Genomic DNA, 18,548 nt, shown 5'->3' with positions numbered 1-18,548 from the left:
AGGATAGAGGCCTGGTGCACGGGTGGGGGCCAGCTGGTTTGCCCTGAAGGGTGTCCTGGATCAGGGGGGGGGTCCCCACTGGGGTGCCTGGCCAGCCTGGGTGAGGGGATGAGGGCTTTTTTCAGGCTGGTGGGTGACTGAAGCTCCCAACCTGTCCTTTTTTCCTTTTTTTTAATTCTGAGCCAGCTTTAGCTCTGAGCCTCGGCTCCAGCTATGAGACCTCTGCTGCTGAAAGCAGGTTTCTGGCCTTTGTTTACCTTCTGTATTTGAAACAATGTTGCGGTCCGCCTGGCTGAAGCCTGGCTGACTAAAGCAGGTTTCTGGGGTTTTGTTTAGCTTCTATATTTGTTACAATGTTTCTTAGAGAGCAGCTGAGAGGCCGGCAAGGCAGGCGGGGAACCTGGCTTCCTCCGTCACTGGAGCAAGCAAGCCTCCCTGTTCACGTCAGCTGCCTGGCTGCCGGCCGCCATCTTGGTTGGCAGTTAATTTGCATATCTCAGTGATTAGCCAATGGGAAGGGTAGCGGCCATATGGCTAATTACCATGTTTCTCTTTTATTAGATAGGATAAGCATTAGAGAACTGCAAAAGAACTTGAACTAGATAGTCTATAATACAAGAATAGGGACAGGCATTTGGAGCATTAGCTACTGTTTCCTACTTTGTGTCCTGAAAGGGGTTTGTTTTGATGTGTTCATTGCAGGAAGGGATTTTGCAGGCAAAGGAGGCACTTTTGCTTGAGTTCAGTTTGCAGAATGTTCTGTTTCTTGATCTGTGTGCCTATCACATGCTTTCCTTCAGGTTTTGAAAATTCATTGAGCTCTACACTTACATGTTTTCATTTTCTTGTGTGCATTTTGTACTTCAATTGAATAATTTATAAAGTAAATGAAGAATAGCATCAAAATACACAAAGTAGAAAATTTTGTAATTTTATGATATCTGGGAACTCACTGAGTTGAGAAATGGAACGAGGCATAATTTAATGGTGTTTGTAAATAACATTTGATTGAATATAATTGTGACATGATTTGAATGCATTCATGAGTGTCACTGTTTAATTTTTAGTAATCAAAATTGTTTAAAAATACTGTTTGCACAGTGACAAGTTCAACAATTTATAAGGCTAGCTTCTTGGACCTTTTCATATTTACTGATGAACCTAACATTGTAGCTTGTTTAATCCAGATGACCAGCGTCTCTCATTAAACATGTGACATTACACCAAGAGTAATGTGCTCTCTTCTGTCTGATTGGGCTCTCCATGCAGCACAGGCATTATGTGAGAGAAGTTCTCACATTTTATCATCTGGGCTCAGATCTTAGCTTGATCACTTTTTAGAGGTTTGATTCTGATCTTTTCATGTTCTTTTCGGCTAAAGCATAAAATATTCAACATGAGGAAACTTTTTGCAAACTAATGATCTTCAAGTCATTGAGGAAAATCAAAAAGAGCTTTCTGATTGAGACAAGTAGGAAAAAAATAATTTTAGCAATATTATCTATCAACCAAGTAATTTTTCTCAGACTTATACCAACTTACAAAACTCAAGTCCCAAATCAGTAACTCTAGTTTTCCTAGAAATGCAGTATGTTCTGCTTGACAGAGCCAGGAGGTAGCCCATACCAAATCTCCTCTCTACCCTCAAACCCAGGGGAAGATCCTCTCCAAGAGAACCCACACTGTCTAAACAAGCCTGTATTCTCAATCAAGGACATGGAGGCCATTGACAAAGGCTTAGCTGATTTATTAAAACAAAAGTGGGAATAAATTTTCCATGCTCTTGCTCACCATGATTCATTAAATTATTAAAAACCAATGAGTCCTCTCTGTGTCAGACAATCTCTGACAAGGTCAATTGCAAATTATTTACCAATTTATAAATTAATCCAACGAATATTCATATTGAGATATTAAATCAGGGGGAACTACGTATCATCAAAATCTTCATGCAATCCTATGAAGACAATAGGTCAAGAGAAGCCTGTCAGGCAGGGTGATGTAAATTGGGGCCAGAAGTCTAACCAGGAATTACTTCATCTGACTTCTCCCATGTGATGTGAACCACCTTCTTTGTCAGTGCCAGGCACAATGCTCAGAACCTCCTACTTCTACCTCTTTTGTAGCAGACAGTGTGGCTTGCCAAATAATATAACTTTTTCCTGGAGAGGATTAGCACTCGTTCCTGGGTGTACCTCCTGTACCTGGAATAGAGCTACATCCTTCAGATATTTCTGAAGAGAACTACCCTGACTCTGAAAAACTTCAGGTGGCAATGGGCCTGATTAGCAATTTACGTATTGAAATGTCAAATTCTGATTAAAGGGGTGCATATGAGTAAATAGATTTTGGAAGTTCCCTCTTTCTTTTTACTTTTTCTGCTTCAACTACTTGTTTTCAGGATATTCAACATTTACCTAAATTTTATTTTATTTTTAAAAAATATGTTTTTATTGTTTTTTTTTAGAGAGAGAGGGAAGGAGAGGGATAGAGAGATAGAAACATCAATGAGAGAGAAACGTCATTGACTGATCATCTCTTGTATGGCTCTATTGGGGATTGAGCCCGCAACCTGGGCGGGAATCCAACTGGCAACCCCTTGGTTCCTGGGTCAGTGCTCAACCACTGAGCCACACTGGCCGAGCTAAGTTTTAGACATTTCTTTTTTAAAAAAAATATATTTTATTGAATTTTTATAGAGAGGAAGGGAGAGGGATAGAGAGTTAGAAACATCAATGAGAGAGAAACATCAATCAACTGCCTCCTGCACACCTACCACTGGGGATGTGCCCGCAACCAAGGTACATGCCCTTGACCGGAATGGAACCTGAGACCCTTCAGTCTGCAGGTCTACTCTCTACCCACTGAGCCAGACCGGTTAGGGCTAGACATTTCATTTCTCCTTGTGGAAAAGGTGGAGGAGAGGGAATAGAAATAGACTGACAACCATTCATTTTCACATCTGTTCAAATAAAACATACTGATGAAATAGATGGACACAACTTATAAAAACGTAACATTTAGACTATACATGGACTTTCTTTTCCTATATCATTTCCCTTCCCCAGTAGTATAAATAATTAAATATTATCTCTGCTTCTCTCTCCTCTCCTCCTTATTTTCCCCCCAGGAGTTGTCTTTTAAGAGTAGAAGAATGGTTTCTACGTGTATTTTATGTGAAAGATATAGATGCTCTCAATAGCCTCAAATAAACAAGTAGTATGGGTGATGGTAAAAGAACCAGAGCAGAGAGTCATGTGGTTTTTATGCAACTCCAAGAATCTGGATGAAGGCTAATAATTTTTAAGGATTTTACATAATTTCTATATAAAAGCACAACTATATAAAATCACATTAGGATCAGCTGTATATTCAATAATTATAAAATATGTTAATGGCTTTGAGTCTCTTGGCTTAAAAGAAAAACTAGTCATTAATAATACTATTTTTACTTTTAAATGTTTATTTGAAAAATTTAATTATCCCTAAGCTAGTCTTCTGAAGAATTTAGCCAATTCATTAAGTTCACCCCAATGCTGTCATATAGCCCCGTTTTAGTGAACTGCACTGTGGCTGGTTTATTCTGAGAAGCAAATGTGACAGTGCTAATGAGAACTGTTAGCAACAATGAAACTGCAATTAAACATTAATAAGACTTGATTCAAGAGCATTATTCATGTTCATTTTATCTCTTGCAAGTAGGAGAGAAACATGTATGTGCATATGAAGATTTTGCAAATAATAGAATTGCTTTGATCCGATGCATATTGTTAGTGTGTGAGAGGAGAAACTTAGATCTGCAAGAAAATCGGTCTAAACGAATCCTGACTTAATCAGGCCCTGAAAATGCTAATTCAGTCCCTGGTTTTCATTTACAGCCTAATGAACTGTGGCAATAACTGAAATGTTTGAAAACAGATGGTCCCAACTTACTGTGGTTCAACATATGATTTTCTACGTTACAATTCAGTAGAAACCGTACGTTGACTTTTGAATGTTGATCTTTCCTTGGGCTAGTGATATGTGTTATGATACTCTTGTAATACTGGGCAGCAGCAGCAAGATGATTTGCCCCACTGTAAGCAAATGTAAGTGTTCTGAGCACATTTAAGGTAGGCTAAGCTATAATGGTCAGTAGGTTAAGTGTATTAAATGCATTTTCAATTTACAGTATTTTCAATTTACGATGGGTTTATAGGATCCATCGTTAAGTCAAAGAGCATCTGTACTAATGTAACAGTGAGTGAGTAATTGAATGTTTCAGTCAGGAGAAAAGTTAATTAGGTTTTAGATTATTGAATAGTGTCAGCTTCACAGATTACACAGGTACATAATTAGCCCAGTATTCATATTTTCTCTTGTGTGTCCATTTACTTTGCTTTAGATCACAAATCACAGAAGAAATGAAATTCTTAGTGGGAAGTCTATTATATATACCTGGACAAAAATGTCCTCAAACAATAAGTTCTAAAGTGTTTTCAGTCTAAAACCTTAATTGAGTGTGAAAGATAAGTAAAAGAAAAGGCAGAAATGAATAAAATTAATAATTCAAAATACACTCTTAGGAGAACCACCTTTACCAAGAAAAAAAATAGACTTTTCTTAATGAGATAAAACTCTCATGTATGTGCTGTATGCTTTTTAATTTTTTCTAGATTTTGGTTTTTAAAGTTTCATATTAAAATTGACACCCACTTGTTTAGTCAGCCATATACCTTGTCAATGAAGATAAGTTAGGATGTGCATGCCGAGAAATGTCTACGATGCTTGTGAGACTTTCCCTTGATTTTTATATTATTATTTTAAATGGGCAGTGTGCACCACTCGCTATGACAGGAAGTGAGACATATACAGCTATATGGCACTAAGGATAAAAAATTCTGCTACAAAAAAAAATTACAAGTAACTTAGAATAATTGAATAATTCATAAAATAAATATGTGTTTGTCTAACTCTGCCTGTTTTAGCTGTGCTCATTAGCATAACACTTACAACAGGTTAGCAGAACTAGAACTCCCATCTCACTTCCATGTACTCTGGACAAACTAATAAGTTAATGCCACATTAAATTACCTAAGATTACAAGCCCCAGGAACTCAAAAGATGCATGGCACTGTGTGAACTAGGGAATGCTTTGGATCATATACCATTTCTTTGCAGAAGTAGAGGCCCGTTCTCACATCAGGTGGAATAAGTTTGGGGGCAGGACAGGGGCCAGGAGGAAGACTCACGTTATTGATCAGCGGTTAAAACAGCACATCAATATACGCAAACCGTTGACAATCCTTAAAGTATTTCAAAAACGAACCAGGGATTTCATTTGAGTTTTAAACAGATGGCTGCTTTTACACTGTTTCCTATAAAGCAGTGTTCTTCAGTAGATTGCATTTTGGAATTACTAGGGAGTATGTATATAATACTGAAATCTCTTCACCCACAGAGATTTTCATTTGATTGACCTGGAGCTGGGCCCAGAAAACAGCATTTTTACAAGCTCTCCAGGTTATTCTAAAAACCATTATGCCAACAATTTGTCCTTAAAAACTATATTGACCAGTTCATACATTTGGGGTATGTGCCCAAGGAGATCGCTGCAACTGCTTCTTCTCCCCATCTTGCTATGGCCACTTCCTTTTCTCCATGTTATTAAGAAGACTAGAAATATGTCTTATATAATTAGACACAGACATACCATTCTCAAAAGGATGGGTTGCTTTAGTAGTTAAAGCTGGAATGTTCTGAAGAAGAATAACAAATTGTACATTTGCAATTGCTGAAATAGAGGTTTGGGTTAAATTTGCAAATAAACTGTCCAGAATCAAGGTGACATTTTACAAGAATAAGCCTCTAAAAGTAAAGTTATATGACTAGTGAAAGCATTATGTAAAAAATAATTTATAGAACTGAATATATATATATACATACATATATATATACATATACATATATATATATATACATATATATATATGTATATATATATATGAAAAAGAAAGCTGTAAAATCAATAACCGGTTTCCTCCACAGGAAACTAGAAAAATAGAAAATTAAATCCAAAGAAAACAGAAGTAAAGCAACAAAAAATGTTGAAGCAAAAATAAATAAAATTAAAAACAAAATATCAACAAAACCAAGAGTTGATTCTTTGATAACATCAATAATCAATAAAATTAAGGGAAAAAAAGAGAATACATAAATCTCTACTATAAGAAATGAAAGAGAGGGCATCACTATGGATCCTATGGTATAAAAAGATAACAAAGAGCCCTAACCGGTTTGGCTCAGTGGATAGAGCATTGGCCTGCGGACTGAAAGGTCCCAGGTTCGATTCCAGTCAAGGGCATGTACCTTGGTTGCGGGCACATCCCCAGTAGGAGGTGTGCAGGAGGCAGCTAATCAGTGTTTCTCTCTCATCGATGTTTCTAACTCTCTATCTCTCTCTGTCCCTCGCTGTAAAAAATCAATAAAATATAAAAAAAGATAACAAAGAACTGCAATGAACAAGTCCATGACCACAAATTTGATAACCTAAATAAAATGGACCAATTTTTTAAAAGATAAAATTAGTCAAAACTTACATAAGAAGACATATTCTGAATAGACCTATATCTATTAAAGAAATTGAATCAATAATAATCTTTCAAAAAAGAAAGCACCAAGCACAACTGGGTTCATTGATAAACTCTAACTTGAGCCTGCAATCTGGACATGTGCCCTGAACAGGAATTGAACTGTGATCTCCTGGTTCATAGGTCCATGCTCAACCACTGAGCCATGCTGGCTGGGCTCTACCAAACATTTAAGAAAAAAATTATACCAAAAGGGCACACTTCCTAACCCATTCTCTGAGATAAGGCAATAAAACATTATTCAGTGCTAAAGACAGATGAAAGAACAAAAGAAGGAAAGAAAAAGAGAGAGAGAGAGAGAGAAAGGAAGAAGAAGAAGAAGAAGAAGAAGAAGAAGAAGAAGAAGAAGAAGAAGAAGAAGAAGAAGAAAAGAAAGAAGAAAAGAAAAGAGAAGAGAAGAGAAAAGAAGAGAAGAGAAGAGAAGAGAAGAGAAGAGAAAAGAAGAGAAAAGCATTCAAGCCATAAAAAGAAAAGGGGGAATCTTAATTGCATATTACTAAGTAAAAGAAGCCAATATGAAAGGAGTACAAACTGTATGATTCCAACTATATTACTGTATGGACAAGCAAAGCTATGGAGATAGAAAATAGATCAGTAGTTGCCAGGGAGGAGGAAAAGATGAGTAAGCAGAGTGCAGAATGTTTTTAGGGCAGTGAAATGTTCTATATGACTACAATGGTGGACACAGGCCATTCAATGTGTCCAAACCCACAGAATGTATGCCAAGAGTGAATTATGAAGTAAACTATGGACTTTGGGTAATAATTATGTGTCAAAGTTCATCATTGTTAATAAATACAGCAATGTGGTACCAGATGTTCACAGTAGGGGAGGTTGTGCATGAGTGGAGACAAGGGATATATGGAAACTCTCTGTACTTCTTGCTCAGTTTTGCTTTGAACACAAAACTGCTCTAAAAATTGCTTTATTTTTCTTTCAATTTTATTTTCCATCAGTTTCTGGAATATAGCTTAATGTGTGTTTTTTAAGGCAAACTGTGTTATATAATAATTATTCATGGAAAAAAAGAATAAATTAAAATGAAACAAACAATTGCATTAGGCAGTTTTTGTACTGCATATGCGCCACAATTTATAAATAGGAAAGTGATTCATCTGGCTCACAACTTTCTGTAAAAAATAAATGAAAACCAATCCTAACCAAACATCTTAACCAATACTCATTAAAAAAAGCTTCGGCAAGGAGACTGATGCCATCCTTTCTGTGGTAAGTAAATACCGTAGTGGAAACTACTCCAGGTCACTAGACACAGACTTTAGCCATGAACAAAATTTTGACTTGCTGCAGATGAAATAACTATTATAATATCTCATAGCCACTTTGGGGTAAAATACGATAAAAGGCTATGATTTATACTCATTACATTGCACGGGCTCTCACTGAGAAATAAATGCACACTTATTATACTAAGATAATATCTCCATACTAGAGAATACAACTTTAAATAAATACCTCAAATCATTGCATCTTATAAAGTAAAAAATAAAAATAAAAAAGGAAAACATTCTGTCATTGGTGTTAGCCAATTTTTGTTTCCAGTACACTTGTCATTTTCAAGGTCATTTATGTTTGCAAATTTGTTTTTAACATTTAAAAATAAGGAGAATAAAATACGCTTGCTTCTGTGAAATAAAACCATTTAACTCTGCTTTGCTTCGGAGATATTGTTTTCTTCATAACTATAAAAGCTGCATTTGTTATTCATAGGTGACAAGAAATTGTTAAACAGCTGCGACTAGTATCTTAGTCAATGGGTGTTCTGCATACCCCCTGCCCTGACCAGGACATATATGGGCAGAACATATTTTTTAGCCCTCATAGGAGGTAGAAGAAAACCCTTAGAAGATCTCATCATCACGTCACCCTCATCTAAAACCCATTCCCCAAACACAAACCCACACACTCAAAAGAAAAACTGAACAAAAGAAGGACACACACAAACACAATTTGAAATCAGAGTCTGAAGCCAGAGCAACAGATTATAATTATTCATTTTATAGTTTTATATTTTAATTTTCTAACTTGTATTTAACTTATAAATTTGCTTTGGTTTTGCAAGTTTGTAGTTATAAAAATTTATAGTTTGTACATATTTAAGAAACACTAGAATAAAAAATTTTAAATAACCCTCAGGATATATAAACAGATTTTTTAAAAAATGGGATTTATATATTACTCTTGAGAAATACAGTTTTATATTTTTACTTTCCTTTTACATTTCATTTCCTTTCTACTAAATGAAGATAGCTAAAAAATAAAATGCTTCTCTTACACAGGATAAAAATAAGATAGTATCTTCAGGTTACTTTCTACTTCAGTCATGACTCATAATGACCAAGAAGGGTCTATATCTTAGACATTCTAATATACCACCATTTAAAACTCAGAATGAATATTAATGAACCAGTTATTTTCTATTTTTTATTTCTTTAGATTCAATCTTGGATTTGGGATGACCATTTGTTTATCATATTGAATGAATGAGTGAATTTCTGTTATAACATAAATATACACCAGATGCCTTAATATGAATATATTTCCAGAAGAATCAGCCTCTCTAACTATATAGCACATCATGATTGCTGCAGGATCCCATCTAGAATAATGTTTCCCACTAGGGGCATAATTTTCCTTTAGACAAACTTTGAGTGAGTTTCTTGAGCCCTTAAGGTAAATTGAAAGATTTACCGACCACTAGAAATAAATGGAATCTGAAGTAAAGTCACTTTAGTATAACAAATGATTCTCATTATTCAATTCCTAATGTTGTCATTACAAATAGTTGGAAGTTATTTGACTTAGCTACAAATTGCTCAGATATAAATAGAAATAAGAAAAAAGTATTGTTTTTTTGTTGAAAAATGCATTAGCACATTAAATACAGGATAAAAATAGATATCTAAAAACAAAAGCACAGAGTTATGGTTTTTAATATGCTGTATCAATCACTTAATTAAGGATTTGGTAGGATTTAATAGCCATTTTAATTTTGCAAAGACAGACTAACATTTTCCCTGAGTCCCAATGTATGGGTATTTGTAAAAGTCAATCTTTGAACTTAAAGAACTAATTCCCAATTAAATATCAGTTATATACTTATATAGCACTGTCACATTGATACATTAAAATTTACCTGACAAGTCATATGGTAAATAATGGAAAAAACTTGGGCATTAAAGTGAAGAGAGCACAGATTCCCATTTTAGGCCCTACCTAGACTTATTTTATGTTTAATTTTGGGTTGGCCACCAAAACTATTTCAGCATCAGTTTCCTCATCTATAAAGTACATTTAAAAAGTTTTTAGCATAGGTGATTGCAAGAATGAAATGATATACTATATGAAAGATCCTTACCCTGTGGCAAAGTTCATAAAAGCTTAGTAATTACTATTCCTACCATGCCCACACTTATCTGTCCATAACTAAATGCAAGTTATCATGTCTTATTTATGTTTGAATTTCTAACATAATCCCTGATATGGAAAAACTGTCCCAAAATACTTACTGAACATGCCCTGTCAACTTACTGCGTAGGCTTTCGGTTCTCAATAGAGGCCACAGAGAGGCAATAGAATCTGATTAGATAACTGTTTAAATAGCTGCAGATTTGATATTGAATGTTTTACATACAGAAAAAGTACACTGGGAAATCTGAATTTTTCCAATTAAAGAAAATTGTTCCATAGAGATGCAAAGCAGCTACAATTTATTCAGCTCTTATGCATTAAATCAATTCATAATCCACTGTACTGAAAAGGTAGCTATAATAATATTTAATATCTGTATACATGTTTACATTTTATAAAATGTTTTCACATACAATGACATAAGGTCAGAGAAAAGTGTTATATTAAATATTCTCAGCAAGAGGAGAAACAACTTTGTTTTGTTTTGCCACAGGTTTTATAGTGATTACTGTTTATGCTAAAAATATACTAGTTTCCTGATCTTTATAAATTCATATTGTATCTAATAGATCAATATCATAACAATGAAACTTCATTAACTCTATCCTCTAATAACAAGCTTCAAAGTCAACTGCAAGAGGCTCATTTTAATTTAAATGTAGTTTGATATACTTCTGTAAGCATTTCAAACTCACACATACAATAGCTCTATACTGTAAAAAATATTGTAAAAATAGAATAACCATTAATTTTACTCTATGTTAGAAAATAATCTTCTTTGTGGTCATTACAATTTTAAATTACTAGAGTAATTCAAGTGATATGCATTTCATCATTTACTTTATCTTGCAAAGTCATTAGTTTATTTTTATAGTTCACTTAAAAAATAAAATTTTAAGTGAAAAAAAAGAGAAACATCAAAAAATCCTATATAATAAAGAGCTAACATGCTAATGGTCATGACACCCTCACGCCATAATGATCAGTTAGCAGGAGACTGCGTGTGTGCAGGGCGGAGCCGCCATGTTGCTCCTGAGATGGGGCGGAAGTGGGGAGGCGCCCAAAGGAGGCAGGACCAGCCCGAGGTGACTCATGGGACTGAGGGCGGCGCCTTGAAGTGGCCAGAGAAGGCCAGAGGGGTTGGGGGCGGGGCTAGGCGCACTTGAGCTCTGGGTGGAGAGGTTAGGGTGTCAAGGCGGGGTGCGCGCAGGTGGGGGGGGGTCGCATGATTTCATGTGATTTTGTGCACAGGGTCACTAGTATAAATATAAACATTCAATGATAGCATGGACATGCCAAGATATAAGAATTTTAAATTTTAAAACATTTAAAAAGGGAAATATCCACATAGAAATTCCATTTATATAAAGCACACACACACAAATCCACCTAAAAATAAGCTATTATAAAACATGATAGTGGTTAGTCATGAGGGTAGTAGAGATTGGTAAGGGACAGGAAAAGTTTGTATTGCATTGCTAATACACTGCTTTTTAATCTGTGCATTATTACTTGAATAAGTTCAGTTCATGACAATCTAACTTTACATTTATATTTGTTCTCTTATATACTTGTTATATTTGAATAACTTTAAAAAGAAAGAGCTATTTATTAAATTCAGAGGAAAGTTAAGAATTTAGATAACAGAGAAGAAAGATTCATCAAATGCATAACAGGAATCTTTAAGGGGAAAAAATCAAAGTAAAAATAGAGGGAAAGTATTAAAAATTATAATTCAAGAAAATGTTATTGAGTAGAAAGTCACATCTTGAAAGAACATGCCATGTTTCTGTGAAAATCAATCCAGAATTACCAACACTAAAACATATTCTCAAAAAAATCAATAGGAGTTTAAAAACATTAAAAATAAAGAAAACCTTGAGGCAGGCCAGTAAAAATGACAACTGAAAAGACAGAATAGGTGAAAAAAAAGAAAATCTTCATCACTTTCATCCTCAATTCTGTAGGCCAAAAAATATAGATTACATTAAATCAAAGACTCCCAAAGAAAGAAAAATATGAAGAAAGGATACTATATCTTCCGATAGATTTTCAAAAGTAAAAGCTACAGAAAAGTGCCATCAATATGAAAGAACTCAGGACATGTTGTTCTTATGAGTCTTTTTGAAGAATCTACTAGAGTGCAAGCTTCAGGCAACCAAGATGACTAGAGATAAAAATCAACATAAAGACTACGGGTAAGCATTATGCGTAAGATTAGGACTAAATATGACTTGTAAAAAAAAAGCATATTGTATTTAATCCTAATATTGCTGATACAAGTAGTTGGAGGAGTTCCTGTGATATTTACAAGGATAATTAATCTGGTATTAAATTGGTGACACTTAGATTCGTGTGTCCCCCTACTCCCTAACACACTTGAGGAGGCAGAGAACAAAGAATGATTACCTTAATATTTAGCAATTAAAAATTAAAATGACAGCTGGTTCACAGAAGAAATAATTGATACCTTCAAATATTGAAATATTATTAAAATGCTTAAAAATAAATTTGACCATGTAATTGTATACCCCTCAAAACTATCCTGAAGCTTGAAAGTATATTTCCATCTTGGAGTCTGATGAAGCACCTTGCAGAACACCAATGCTCCATCTAATAACTAGAAAAACAGTATTAACTAACAATAATAATGGTAACAAACATTTATTCCTAATTATGAAATAACTAATGAAGCAACCAGAAATAGGAGAGCAGGATTTTAGAGAAGTTATAACTGTGAAGAGATGAGCTGACATCTGGCAATTGCATTTTCCCTTTGTTATTTTCTCTAATTAAATGCAGGGCAAGGTGTTAAAAGCCTGGACATTTCCTAGACAGAGGCACACACTGGGGAATATAGAAATCAGAAGAGTTTTGTAGATTTTAGGAGGTGAGGGACAAAATAAGAGGCTAGAGAGGTCAAGATCCTAATGAGAAAATATGACCAGAGAATTGAACTTAAATGAAACAAGTTTTCTCATCAATACACTGAAAACATTGGAAGCCACATGAGTAAAGGAGATAAAAAGACACTAAGAAAACTTCTATGTTTGGGCAGGTCAAGATTAGGTTTCAAAATTCTTCAATTGTCATTTCTCAAGAAATATAACTTTGTAATATGAATGACTTTGTGATTTAATTACTTTAAATTTTAAACATAAATCGTACTGAGTGATGATAGTGTCCATTACACTTTTTGTATTTTTATATCCCAATAATGTATACTAATTACCCACTCTTTTTTGCCTTTTTTCAATTAAAATAATATTTTCTAGATTAAAAAAAAGAAAACTTCTATGAGTAGAGTTTTTTAATGTCTTGATGTGTCAGAAAATAACTTCAGTCTAGGACATACCAATATGATGTACACTCGTGAGGATAGCCTCTCAATTACTCACCTGGGTATTTTGCTCTAGCAATAGGGAGGAAACAAAAGTAGATGAAGTAATACCAGGTCTGCAAAACAATTTGACTCTCCTGTCTGTGACTGAATTAAGGTAATGATCCCCATTCTATCCCCTAACAGAGAAATGGGTGGACTGTATTTGAAGGAGGGATTTATTATCTGGAACACCTACAATTTTTACCCACAATGTCCATAATTCAATCAATAAGTACTGTATTAGACTTGCCAAGATATGAGATAATGTAACTGGAAATCAAGAAAGTGAAAGATTTATTCAGAATTTAGACATTGGAGTATGCTGATAAAAAAAAAACTTTAAAATAACTATGATTAAGATTTTTGAAGACATCATAGAAGATGGAGAAAATATTTTTATAGATCGAGAATTTTACCAAAATATTGGGACTGGAAAAAAATCAAATAGGAAATCTAAAATGGAAAATTTCAGTAACAGAAATAAAGTCAGTTGGCACAATAAGAAATTAGAACAGCAGGAGACAGGATTGGCAAACTGTTAAAACAAGCCAAAAGAAAATATGCAAATTAAAGCATAAAAGAAAATTGTAGAAAAAAGAGCAAGAGTCATATGGGACATAGTGAAAAGATTTTCTATTCAGATCGAGTCTCAGAAAATGAAGGGAGAAAATTCAACAGAGAATTGATAAAAGACACCAATGTATATATTCAAGATGCCCTGAAAACTAAAAAAAAAAAAAAAAAAAAAAAAAAAAAAAATACACGGAAAGCCAAACCTTGCTTATTTAGTAAAATAGCTGAATCCCAATGACAGAAAATCTTAAAATCAACTAAAGAATACTGGTAAAGGTACATTGCCTTCACCAGAGTAACAATACAATTAAATAGGTGACTTCTGAACATAAAAAAACAAACAAACAAACAAAAAAACAACAACATATCTTTAATGTGCTGAAAAATTATTGCCAACCTAGATCTGCTCTCAAAGAAACCAAAGAGCTGGGCCAGTGTGGCTCAATTGGTTGAGCCTCATCCCATGCACCAAGAAGTTGCCAGTTGATTCTGTCAAGGCACATGCCTGGGATGCAGGTTTAATCCCCAGTAGGTGGCATGCAAGAGGCAGCTAATCAATGTTTTTCTCTCATCAGCGTGTCTATCTCTCTACCCCTTCCCTTCCTCTCTCTCTAAAAGTCAATAAAAACATATTTTTAAAAATAAATCAAAGAGTATTCCTCATAGACAATGATAATTTCAGATGGAAATAAGAAAAAAGAAGCAGCCCTAGCCGGTTTGGCTCAGCGGATAGAGCGTTGGCCTGCAAACTGAAAGGTCCCAGGTTCAATTCCGGTCAAGGGCATGTACCTTGGTTGTGGGCACATCCCCAGTAGGGAGTGTGCAGGAAGCAGCTGATCGATATTTCTGTCTCATCAATGTTTCTAACTCTCTACCTCTCTCCCCTCCTCTCTGTAAAAAATCAATAAGATATATTTTTAAAAAAGAAGCAAGTTATGAAGAACAGGAGAACAGGTAACCATGTAGGAGCATGTGTACTAGTATCCCTGTGTGTATGTGCATGTGTACGTGTAAGAGATAGAGAAAGAGAGCTCATAATGTTATTGTCTGGGATTTTCAAATATATATATATAAATTAAAATGCATGAAAGTAATAAAACAAAAGGCAAACGTGAGGTACATGGATGGGAATAAATTGTTTTGAAGTCCTAACATTATTGGGGGAAAATAAAAGTATTTACTTATTAAACTATAATAAATCAGTGACACATGTAAATCCTATGGTAATCATTAAAAAACAGAGAAATAATGTACAACTACAATGTTAACAAATGGAAAAATGCAATGATTAGTATAATAGAGTCATCAACAATTCAAGAAAGACTTGATAAACAGAGTATAATACAGGCTGTTCAAATAGAAAAACAATAAAAAGTAGACAAAAACCAAAAACTGTGAAAAATTACATTAAGAATAAATGCAATACATAACTCTCATGTACAAATTGTTAAAAAACAAAATTAGAATATTAAATCCAGTAATATACTATAGCTAAGTGTCAAAACCAAATGTTATTCTAGAAATTTAGATGTAGTTTAACATTTGACAATAAATCAATTCACCACTTAACAGAAATAAGGGTCCTTCACCGTGATCAAAAACTAAATGACTCTCTGAAAAACAAAATGTTAAGCAAAGTAAGGCTGACACAAAAAAGTGTACTATGATTTGGTATGCATGAAAGTTAACAATAAGGAAAACTAATCTATGATGCAGTAAGTTAGAATAGGAGGTATTCTTGGGTGTTTGTGGGAGTGGCTGTGAGCAGCCACAAGGGTATTAACTTGTGACTTACTATGTTTTTTATCTTGGTGCTTGTTACAAGAGCACATTCACTTTTGAAAATTCTTAGATCTGTTCTCTTGTATTTGCATGATTTTCTGTATGTTATGCCTTAACAAAAAGTTTACTTAAAATGATGGTAGAATTTCTAAAGGGCAGGGTAAAATAATTGCAGCAGTCAAACCTACAACTGAGAAACATGGAATTAGATAAAACATAAAAACAAATAAAGAGCAACCACCACCACCACCAATTTTTTGAAACAATGGAGATTTCCCAAAGGAAGCAGTACTCAAGAAGCCAGTATCCTGAAAAGAAAGGGGACTACAGATACGTGAGCAAATTCTGAAGGCTCTTCTTCCCTGGGGACATTTGATGATTCTTGGTACATATCTTTAGAGATAGTCCAGGTAGAAAATACTACTACTAATGGCATAAAAACCCCAAATAGTCTGTCATTTTAGCAGAACTGGAGAGGGGAAAAAGTGAAGATTATGGGTACAAAAACAGAATTTAGTTGAAAGGAAGTTGTTCAAGCAGCTATATCCCTGTGAGAATGTGGCACAGGGAATGAAGCCTAATATTATATTGCCTTTTACCTTAAGGCAATTGCCAAATTCTTGAAATGCACAGGGCAAATGATAAGAAGTGAGGCAGAAAGCTCCTGCTAGTCAAATAGGCATTTTCTGCTATTTACTAGTACAAGGCTGAGAAGACAAAAATTGGAGTTGAAGACTAACCAAGGAGAGTCACCTTAGTTGGAAATTCTAGTGGATTGCACCTTATTAGAGGGGACAAAGCAGTAGAGAGAAAAATAAACCACATTATAGTCACATAACCCTATATAATAAAGAGCTAATATGCAAATGGTCATCACACCCTCACACCATCACGCCATCAAGGCTCAGACAATCAACACTGGGGAGAGAGGAATGGGGACTAGCCAGGGACAAATGAGCTCATGAGAGAGGAATAGGGACCAGCCAGGCTGCAGCCTGGTATAGGGACAAACCGCCCGCCCCGCGATCCTGGACACCAGTGGCTGCACCTGCACCTGTGGCCCAGGAGAGGGACAAGCCGCATGCTCCCGGGATCCAGCAGCTGGGGCTGCGGCCTGAGAGAGGGACAAGCCACCCACCCCACAGTCCTGAGTGCCAGTGGCTGCACCTGCGCCTGCAGCCCGGGAGAGAGATAAGCCACACGCCCCACGGTCCCAGGCGCCAGCAGCTGGGGCTGCGTCCCAGGAGGGGAACAAGCCACATGCCCCTCAGTCCTGGGTGCCTGCAGCCGGCCTGGGAGAAGCCACCTGCACACGGTACCCTGCGGCTGCAGCAAGCCCGGGCAAAGCCGGCCCAGGTCCTGGGTGCCTGTGGCCAGCCAGAGGGAAGGAAGCCTGGGTCCCAGGTTCCTGCGATTGGCTGGAGGAGAAAATCCTGGGTCCCAGGTGCGGGGTGAGGCAGAGGTAATTCGGGGAGATCAGGCCAGTAGGGGAGCAGTTAGGGGCAATCAGGCAGGCAGGCGAGCGATTAGGAGCCAGCAGTCCCGGATTGTGAGAGGCAGTCGGACATCCCCTGAGTGGTCCCAGATTGGAGAGGGTGCAGGCCAGGCTGAGGGACTCTCCTCCCATGCACGAATTTCATGCACCGGGCCTCTACTTGACTAATAAAGAACAATAAGAATTAATGACCCATTGCTACATGCAATGATGTGGATGTTTCTCACAGCACACATTGAGCTAAAGAAGCCACAGAAATAACCACTTAACAAATAATTCCTTTTACATCAAGTTCAAAAGTAGGCATGGCTAACCTCAAATATTACAGATCAGGATTACAGTCACTTTGAGGGGAAGCAGTGCGTGAGAGGGAGAGGAAGATTTCTTGATCGCAGGTCTTGCTTTATTTCTGAATCTGTGAGCATAATTTTATATTGTGAAAATGCTTCTTATATACTTACTAGTAGCCCAGTGCATGAAATTCGTGCACATTAAAAGGGAATTAATTGCCCTAACTGGTTTGGCTCAGTGGAGAGTGTGCAGGAGGCAGCTGATCGATGTTTCTCTCTCATCAATGTTTCTAACTCTCTATCCCTCTCCCTTCCTCTCTGTAAAAAAATCAATAAAATATATTTTTTTAAAAAGGGAATTAATTAGCAGAGATATTTTAATATTGCTATTTGCCCTTTCTCTATAATAGAAGTGTGAGAGATTAAAGGAAATTAGTAAAATGTATATGAAAATAATATATAAATTTATTAATAAATAAACAGTAAAAAAAGGATATAACAACAACAGAGGCATGATATAAAAATGACAAAAACATGATATATGATATGAAAACAACAAAAACATGATATAAAAACAACAGTGATGCAAACAATGACTGATAAAGTGATTAAACTTATTCTAATATCTCCCTGTACACCACATTAAGAGTGAAAACACTTTCAGAGTGCTTGACTAATTTCCCTTGTGATGAAGTACTTAGAACTTTAACTGTAACATCACATGCTCTTCAAACTCGAGAGAAAGCAACATATAACTGACCATGTGCAAAAAACGAGTTCAGGTAGGAATATGCCTACTTTGTCTAGAGTTTGTCCTTGTGATTTATTAATAGTCATCACAAATGCTGGCATCACGGGAAACCGTCGTTGAATCAATTTAAATGGGAGGCCAGTGTCAGATGGGGACAAATTAATTCTTGGAATCAGAACAGCCTCTCCCTCTGCAGATCCTGTTAATACTTCAGCTT

The sequence above is a fragment of the Myotis brandtii genome, unplaced genomic scaffold, assembly GCF_000412655.1.
Source record: "Myotis brandtii unplaced genomic scaffold, ASM41265v1 scaffold123, whole genome shotgun sequence".
NCBI lineage: Eukaryota > Metazoa > Chordata > Mammalia > Chiroptera > Vespertilionidae > Myotis > Myotis brandtii.
The sequence above is the reverse complement of the archived record's forward strand: the minus strand, read 5'-3'. Positions refer to the sequence as shown.